This window comes from Erinaceus europaeus, chromosome 19, assembly GCF_950295315.1.
Source record: "Erinaceus europaeus chromosome 19, mEriEur2.1, whole genome shotgun sequence".
Taxonomy (NCBI): domain Eukaryota; kingdom Metazoa; phylum Chordata; class Mammalia; order Eulipotyphla; family Erinaceidae; genus Erinaceus; species Erinaceus europaeus.
The window spans coordinates 36,257,648-36,266,967 of NC_080180.1; positions in this window are offsets into that span (position 1 = coordinate 36,257,648).

The window sequence follows — 9,320 nt, forward strand, 5'->3', positions numbered from 1 at the left end:
TGTTTATCTTGTGACAGATGGGATTCTTGAAAGCAGCATATGGTTGGGTTATATTTTCTGATCCATCCCCCCACCCTGTGCCTTTTGATGGGTGAGTTTAAGCCATTGAAATTTATTGATATTATGGATTTAATGTATTGTAGTGCCATTGTTCTAAAAAACAATTTGTTTACTCTGATATATTGCAAGTATTATAGTGATGTTCTTGTTTATACGAGGTCTTTTAGTACCTCTTTCAGGGCTGGCTTGGTGAAGGTTGCCTCCTTTAACTGTTCTTTGTCTAAGAAGGTTTTGATCCCTCCATCTAGCTTGAATGAAATTCTAGCAGGATATATTATCCTTGGTTGAAACCCTTTTTCATTCAGGGCTCGATAGATATCTTGCCACTCCCTTCTGGCTTTTAGAGTTTGAGTTGAGAAATCTGCAGATAATCTTATGGGTTTTCCCCTGTATGTGACTTTTTGTTTCTCTCTTGCAGACTTTAGGATCCTTTCTTTATCCTTACTTCTTCTCATTGTGACTATGATGTGTCTTGTTGTCTTCAGGTCTTGGTTGATTCTGTTTGGTACTCTCTGGGCCTCTTGAATCTTGATGTCCTTTCTGTTATTCAGGTCTGGGAAGTTTTCTTCTATTATTTCCTCTAGAATGTTTGCTTCCCCTTCCTCTCTTTCTTCCTCTGGGAGGCCAATTATACGAATGTTACTTCTTTTGAGATCATCCCATATGTCTCTTTTGTTGTTTTCAGTGTCTCTCAAGCTCTTTTTAATCTCTGTCACCTCTTTCTTATTTTTCTCTGACTCATGCTCTGTCTGACTAATTCTGTTTTCTGCTTCTGTTAGTCTGTTTTCCCTTGCCTCAGCTTCTTTCTTCATTACAACTATTTCACCATTAAGTTCTCTAATTGCCTCAAGATAATCAGTATTTTCCTTGGGGTCTCAACTGTTGTTTCCCTAATACTGCCATTCCTTTCCTCCAATGTTGTTTTCATTTCTGTTATTAATAAGTTTATTATTGATTTCATACTTTTCTTATCTATGATTAATTCTGGCTGATTTGTAGTTTCTTCTGGGCTCTTGTCTTCATTCATTGGGGTAGAAGTTTTATTTGTTTTTGATCTACCCATTTTTTTGATTTATGTGTTTCTTTTTTTATGCTCTGTTGTTCCTCAGTTATTGTGTCTTGAGTACAAGTAACACTATACTAAATACCTTTATGACAATTGCACTCACCAACCTCAGGAATTACAGTAGCAACTGAAGCAAGTATTGAAACACTTTGATTGTTACCAGTTAGCCAAACAATTTCTCCAGTCCATGAAAAAATAGTAACTAAATCCCAGTGAAGAAGAAAGAGAAAAGAAAGTAAGGATAGCAAGAATAGACAGTTATGCAAATCTACTATCACTCTATATTCTAGGGGTAATAAGAGGGGAAAGGGAACTAGAGCAGAGATACACACATAGAGAGTCCACACTGAGTCAGATTTCTACCCCAAAATAATTCTCAAATTCAGAAAGGCAAAGAAGAAGGAAGAAGTGTATGACAAGATTAAAAAAAAAGAGGCAAGAGAGAGAAAAGGGAAAAGATAAGAAAAAGAGCTGTAATTAAAGAGCAGTGAAAGAAATTCCCAAATGTGTATCAGTGAATTCATAAAAGCACACTATTTGGTGGTGTGGTGGCTGGGGGCTGTGACTTTGGGAGCTGTAGGATTAAGGAAGAAAGGATGACAAGAATGAGAAAAAGAAAAAAAAGAAAGAGAGAGAGAGAAAAAAGAAAAAGGTAAGAAAAAGAACATTCATAAAAGAGCAGTGAAAGGAAAGGCTTTTTTATGTATATATTTTTAATTATTTAATTACCTATGCGGGGTGAGGTGGGGGGTTGGCTACTTAGAAAGAAAAAAGGCCAGAGGTTTCAGAAGGGTATAGACTTAGAATTAATGATATTCCCTGGTGGGACAGGAATTTGGTAAAGAAAAGGAGCTCCTAGCAGGGGATCCTGCTAGGAGCTGGTCCCCAGGGAGTGGTTATAGGGAGGGAGGGTGGGGAAGGAGGTATGCTTAGAAATTAAAAGGAAGAAAAAATAATTTTCCCCTTTTTTCCTACTCTAATTCTTAACCCAAATTAAGTTATAGTCATCCCCTTGGTGTCACTGCTAGGACCCCTTATTGGCTGGCCTACTAAAGGCAGAAAATCCTACCATTTCCAGGAGATGTGGTCAGAGCTCAGCCACTAGCAGCTTCTCAGTCCGCCATCTTCCGTTAACCCCCTCTTTATTACTTTCAGCCTGGATTATCTGTCAAGTTGAGAGAGTAGGGTATTTAAGTCCCCTACCACTACAGTGTTGCTGTGAATATATTGCTGTAGCTCTTTCAGCAGATGTTTGATGTATTTAGATGGTCTCTCCTTTGGTGCATAGATGCTGATAATAATTAAGTCCTCTTAATTGATTGACCCTTTGAGCACTAGGTAATGTCCATCCCTATCTTTTAAAATTTAATTTATTTTAAGGTCTATCATGTAAAAAATGTGCATAGTTGTTCCTGCCCCTTTTTTATGGTCCATTGGCTTGTATGGTAGTTTTCCATCCTTTCACTTTGAGTCTGTGATTGTCTTGTTGAGTTAGGTGGGATTCCTGTAGACAACATATAGTTGGGTTATATGTTCTGATCCATCTTCCGACTTTGTGCCTTTTAACAGATGAATTCAGGCCATTGACATTTATTGATATTATAGATATAAGATCTTTTAATGCCATTATTGTAGATTTTTAGAGTGTTGTGATATATGGCATGTTTATAGTGATCTGATTGTTTATAGGAGACCTTTCAGAACTTCTTTCAGGGTATGCTTGATGATAGTTGATTCCTTCAACTGTTGTTTATCTGAGAAAGTTTTTATGCCTACATCTAGTCTGAATGACATTCTAGAAGGATACAGTAGTAGTTGAAAGCCTTTCTCATTGAGCACTCAATAGATATCTTGCCATTCTCTTCTGATCTATAGTGTTTGTGTGGAGAAATCTGTTGCTATTCTTATTAGGTGACTCTTTTTCTCTTGCAGCATTCAGGATCCTTTCTTTATACTTATTCCTTTTCATTCTAAATATGATATGTCTTGGTGACTTTAAGTCTGTGTTAATTCTGTTTGGGAAACTCTGGGCTTTTTGAAACTTTGTCTTTAAAATTTTTTTAATATCTATTTATTTTCCCTTTTGCTGCCTTTGTTTTTTATTGTTGTTGTAGTTATTATTGTTGTTATTTATGTCATCATTGTTATATAGGACAGAGAGAAATGCAGAAAGGAGGGGAAGAAAAAAAGGTTAAGAGAAAGATAGACACCTGCAGACCTGCTTTCCCACCTGTGAAGCTACTCCTCTGCAGGTGGGAAGCCAGGGACTCGATCCTTACTCTGGTCCTTGTGCTTTGCACCATGTACCCTTATCCCACTGTGCTACCTCCTGACTCCTGAACTTTTATGTCTTTTCTGTTCTCTAGACTAGGGAAGTTCTCATCTATTACGTCCTGTAGAATTCTTTCTTACCCTCCCTCTCTTTCTTCCTCTGATAGGCCCATAATGCATATATTACTTCTTTTGAAGTTATCCCATGCGTCTCTGTTGTTGTTTCCAGTATCTCTTTAGGTTCATAATTGTTCAGAAATTTGTTTGGCTTTGTATGTTAACTCTATTTTCAGCCACCAGGTTCCAGATGCTAGCATGATATCAACCAGACTTCCCTGGACAGACAACCCCACCAATGTGTCCTGGGGCTCCAATTCCCCAGAGCCCCACCCCACTAGGGAAAGAGAGAGGCAGGCTGGGAGTATGGATTGACCTATCAACACCCATGTTCAGCGGGGTAGCATTTACAGAAGACAGACCTTCCACCTTCTGCATCCCACAATGACCTTGGGACCATACTCCCAGAAGGTTAAAGAATAGGAAAGCTATTGGGGGAGAGGATTACATACGGAGTTCTGGTGGTGGGAATTGTGTGGGGTTGTACCCCCTTTAGCCTATGTTTTTGTCAGTGTTTTATTTTTATAAATAAAATAAAATAAAGAAAAAAAAGAAGAAAGAAAACACAATTGGCTAGGACCCACCTCTAGAACTATCTCATTGTCTAATTGAAGAAGAAGGAAAGCAAGGAGAGATAATAAGGAGGGCAGAAAAAAGAAAGGTAAAAAAGAATCACATTTAGTTCCTGGATTCTCTATTCTAGTTACAAAATCGACGTCTTTTCCTTGACACTGTTCCCCAGTCAGGGCTGTGCAGTTAGTCAGTTCTCTCTCTTCAGATTTGACAATCCCCTCCGGGACTGTTTTTACTTTTAAACTTTTATTTGACTCTTATTTTTCTTCCTTTTTTCTGAATATCCTGCCCTGATCATTCTTCCAAATTGTACCACTCCTAAGAAAGTCACATTGATAGTGAACAACGCCAGTCAATTTAATCTCTAGTACAATATTGAAAAAAGAGAGTGAGTAAGAGAAAGGATAAGAAAGAAATAGAGAAAGAAATAAAGAGAAGGAGAAGGAAAGGAAAGGAAAAACAATTCCAGTAAAACCAGTCCATAATTTGACTGCCTATCATTCTTTCCATCATCCAAGTCCCAATTTTGAATTCTCCAACTCCTGTAGTTCTTGTTTCCAGAATGTCTCCAAAACCTTTAAATTCTTCCTTCATGTGAATTTTCCCCAGAGGTCCATCTTTTTCCAGTTTCATGAGCACCATGTTTATTCCCACTCTGTTAAAACAGCCTTATAAGGAAGTTCACTATTTCACTTGTTTCCTCCTCAAATTATTCCCCCACACCATCATCACGTAAGTCACTCTAAACACCATTTTCATTATCATGGTCAATGTTACTCTTTATTAAGCACTTAATATGTGTCTGATGTAAGGCTGGTCATTGTATAAGTGATGTGTCATCTCATTTTGACCTGACAAGACATGTATCATGATCCCCATTTTAGAGATGAGGTAACCAACCAAAACTTACTAATTTGTAAAGACATGCTTAAAGTACTGTGTTTCAGGTTCTGAGCAATTTAGCCTGCATTCCTAATTCTCCTCTCACCCTTAAAAGCCTCTGCTCCAGTTAAACAGGTACGTTGCTGACTCCTACATCATCACCTCCCACCTCCATTGTTGACTGCATTTCTCAGAGGCAAGGCAGGCTACCACACAAGTATAGTCCTCAGTGAAGAAATAATTTGCAGGCATAAATAGTAAGCCTAGTACTGCTGTGTAAAGCATATTCTCCTCCCAATTAGATTTGGTCAACCCTTGGAAACTGATCACTGTAGTTATTCAAACCATGCCAACCAAGTATCATTGGTTAATGTTTTCCTCTTCCTTGGTTGCTAAAGCTTCTTCTTTTTTAAAAAATCTCTTTTAAGTTATCTTTATTTATTTATTGGATAGAGATAACCAAAAATTAAGAGGAAAAGGGGAGAGAGAGAGGGAAAGAGACAGAGAGACACCTGCATCCCTGCTTCATCACCCATGAATCTTTCCCCTACAGGTGGGAACGAGGCGCTCGAACCTGGGTCCTTGTGCACTGTAACAAGTACGCTCAAATAGGTGCTCCACCACCTGGCCCCCCGCAAAATAAATCCCATGAAAATAGTTGAATAATAATGTGACAGAATGGACATTTAATTCACTACAATTTGCAAAATTATATCAAAATGTTTCATTAGATTAACTGAAAAAACAACAACTAAATAGATTATATTTAATATTTAGAAAGTTACAGAGATATATACATAATGAAAGATAAATATAATAGAGGGCTATCTCATTTATCTCTAACATGTACCCTGACCAGGTTAATAATTTTTAGAATATTTATTTATTTATTCATTTATTTATTTATTGGATAAAGACAGAAATAACTAAGCAAGAGGGGTAGAGAGGGAGAAAGAAAACATACTTGGAGGTGTCACACCCAGTTGAGTGCACATATTACCATGCACAAGGATCCAGGTTCAAAACCCCACTCCCCACCTGTATGGGGCACACTTCACACATGGCAAAACAGGTCAGCGGGTTTCTATCATTCTCTCCCCCTCTCTACCTCCTCCTCACTTCTCAATTTCTCTCTCTCCTGTCAAATGCAAGAGAGAGAATCTGAAAGAAAAAATGGTCTTTAGAAGTGGTGGATATGTAGTGCAGGACTGAGCCTTAGCCATAACGCTGGTAGCAACAAATACACACCCGCAGTACTGCTTCACCACTCATGGGGGTGTGAACTCTGGTCCTTGGGCATTGTAGCATGTTTGTTTAACCAGGTGTATTTCCCACCCAACCTCTTAAATAAAGAGTCTGAAATTTATTTGTTTATTACCATTATGCTATCTCCTTAGCCCTAATGAAATTGTTTTGTTTTTGTTTGTTCTTTATCTATGTTTTAAAAATATTTACTTATTTGTTTTGAATAAAGACAGAGAGAAATTGAGAGGGAAGGGACAGGTAAAGAGGGAAAGACACCTGGAGCACTGCTTCACCATGCATGAAGCTTCCCCCCACAAGTGGAGACTAAGGGCTTGAACCCACGTTTGTGTGCACAGTGATGTATGTACATAACATTTGTTAATTTTTCAATCTATATATTCCATGCTTAGATTTTATTCTGTAGGGAATATGAATGGCTTTGCTTCAAGTCTGTTCACTGAAGTGAGAAGTATGTACTCTATGATGGTGGTAGATAGATAATTACTTTCATTTAAAAATTTTTGAGCTGATTAAGTCACACATGACTCAATTCATGATTATTCTGTTTTACAGAACTTTGAACTTTAACTTTCACTCTAAAGTAAATAAACCCAAATTATTTATTAATTTCAGAACTTAAACTCCAAAATTCCTGTGTTAAATGCAAGTCCATGGCTACAAGGTTAAAGCAAGGAATGAAACAATGCACATCAGCACTGGATGTTTTCTATCTACCTGTGGTGATTAAATTAAATATTATAATTGGCATTTTTTTCCTGGTGATATTATCATTTCAATGAGTTTAATATTTGCAATACCCTTTCCTTTGGTAATCTCTTGGCTCAGAACCAAAGGCTTTCAGATCTTCACTAAGGTTCCTTCTCAGAGAACTTTCTCACAGAGACATTCACTGACAGGCCTTTCTAGGATGCAATCCCATCTATCTTCACCCATCTTCAGGATTCTTTGTAGTCTTGATCTCCTACCAGGCACTCTACTTGCCACATCTCTACCTCAGTCAGGTGTAAACTCTAGGAGCTCTGTGTGTGTCCTGTTCTGTTTTATTCTCTGAGTCTAAAATAAGACTTGGCATTGAAAAGACCCTTGAATGCTCCATAGATGAAATAAACTTAGGAAAGAGACCATGAAGTCAGGAGAAGGAGTTAATGCCTCATTTTAAAATGGTCTTAGTTTAAATTCAAATGTGTATACTACATGGAGTTTCATATATATGAAAGCAAACTTATTTTTTTAATTTTTTGTATTGTCTTTATTTATTTGCTGGATAGAGACAGCCAGAAATTGAGAGGGAAGTGGGTGGTAGAAAGAGAGACAGAGAGATATCTACAGCCCTGCTCACCATTCACAAAGCTTTCCTCCTGTAGGTGGAGGCCAGGGACTCAAATCCCAGTACTTGAGCATTGTAACATGTGAGCTCAACCAGGTGCGCCACCACCAGGCAGCCCCTATGAAAATCAACTTATTAGGAAAACTTCTGCTTCTTCTGTTTTCCCAATCAGTATACATTTCACCTGATTCTAATGTCACCTTGTGGCACTGAACCGGAGAAGAAGAATTATATCTTGTATTGAAGAAAAGTTTCTATACGGTTACCTGGTCACTGAAACCTACTTAGCTTATAGTCTAGGACAGATGTCCATGTGTAGAAGGATGATGACCATTTCCTGCCTAATGATAGTAGATAGGCCCAAGTAGAATAAGGAAAGAGAAAAATTAGGGAAGGAAAATAGAGCCTGAAAAGTGCAAATTACTCAAATTTCTGTATAAAGGAATGGGATTTTCTCGATCTGCCTGGTTTCAAGGCAAAACTGACATTTGTATGTCAATACTATTTCCATTCCATAACCTCCAGTGTATTCTCATATTTTCTTTTTTTATGTCCATGAGGTAAAATTTTACCATCTCAGGATATAATGATGACAAAATAATTGTGGTAATGTGCTCTACGCTGAACATAAGGCAGCTGTGCAAACCCTCAGACAGGGAGATGAAAACCATAAGGAGAGCCATTTCAGGAACATGCCAGCAAGGATGGAAGCTGTATAAATGGAGTAACGCAAGAGAAAGAACTAATGAAAGAGCAATATGGGCCATGGAGATAGGGGTGGCCATCAAAAGTAACTGTGTTCAGGGTGTTTGTGCAGGTGTGAGAGTCACCAGTTTTGAAAAAGGTGCTTCCCTTTGCCTGTCCTGGCATGACCACACATACTTTGGCCATATTTCAGCATGATTTGCCTAAGCCACACATGTTAAAAACAATCAATTCTTTACCTATTCATTTTTCTCCACAATGTCTAACATTGCTCCTTACTTTGTTTTGTATGATATGATAACCACAGTATTTTTGCTCTTGCTTTTTCTCTCCCATTTGTTTCTTCTTTAGAGAACACAGCCTTGGAAATTACCAGGCAACTGAGATACACAAGCACATAGGGAATGGTGTGTACTAAAGCCAAACTGAATTTGATTAATCTTTAGTGACACCTGCTATATTTAAGATACGTAGATAAAGATGGTCAGGGAAGTGGCTCAGTGGAAGAGCACAGGATTTGCATTTCTCAGAAGTCCAAGTACCAGAGTAGAAAAGTGAGTGATACAAATGACTCAAAACAAAGCAGTTCAGATCAAGCTACTATAATATTAGCACCATGACTTTTCAGAGCATGTGCTGTGGGACTAGAAAGAAACTCAGTACAACCTTTTCCAGCTGCATCACATGATATATGATATTGAACCCTTCCTGGTCGCAGTATCTTAGAATTGGAGATGATATCCCACACCTATAGACATCTAATTTTTGATAAAGGAATCCAAACTATTAAATGGAGGAAGGAGGGTTTCTTCAATAAATAGTGCTAGGAAAACCGGGTTGAAACATGCAGAAGAATGAAACTGAATCACTTTATTTCACCAGAAACAAAAGTCAACTCCAAATGGATTAAGGACCTGGATATTAGACCATAAACTATCAAATAATTGGCAGAAAATATTGGGGGAATGCTTTCCTATCTAAATCTCAAAGGAATCTTTTATGACACAAAATCAATTGCAAGGAAGACTAAATCAAAAACAAATCAGCGGAACT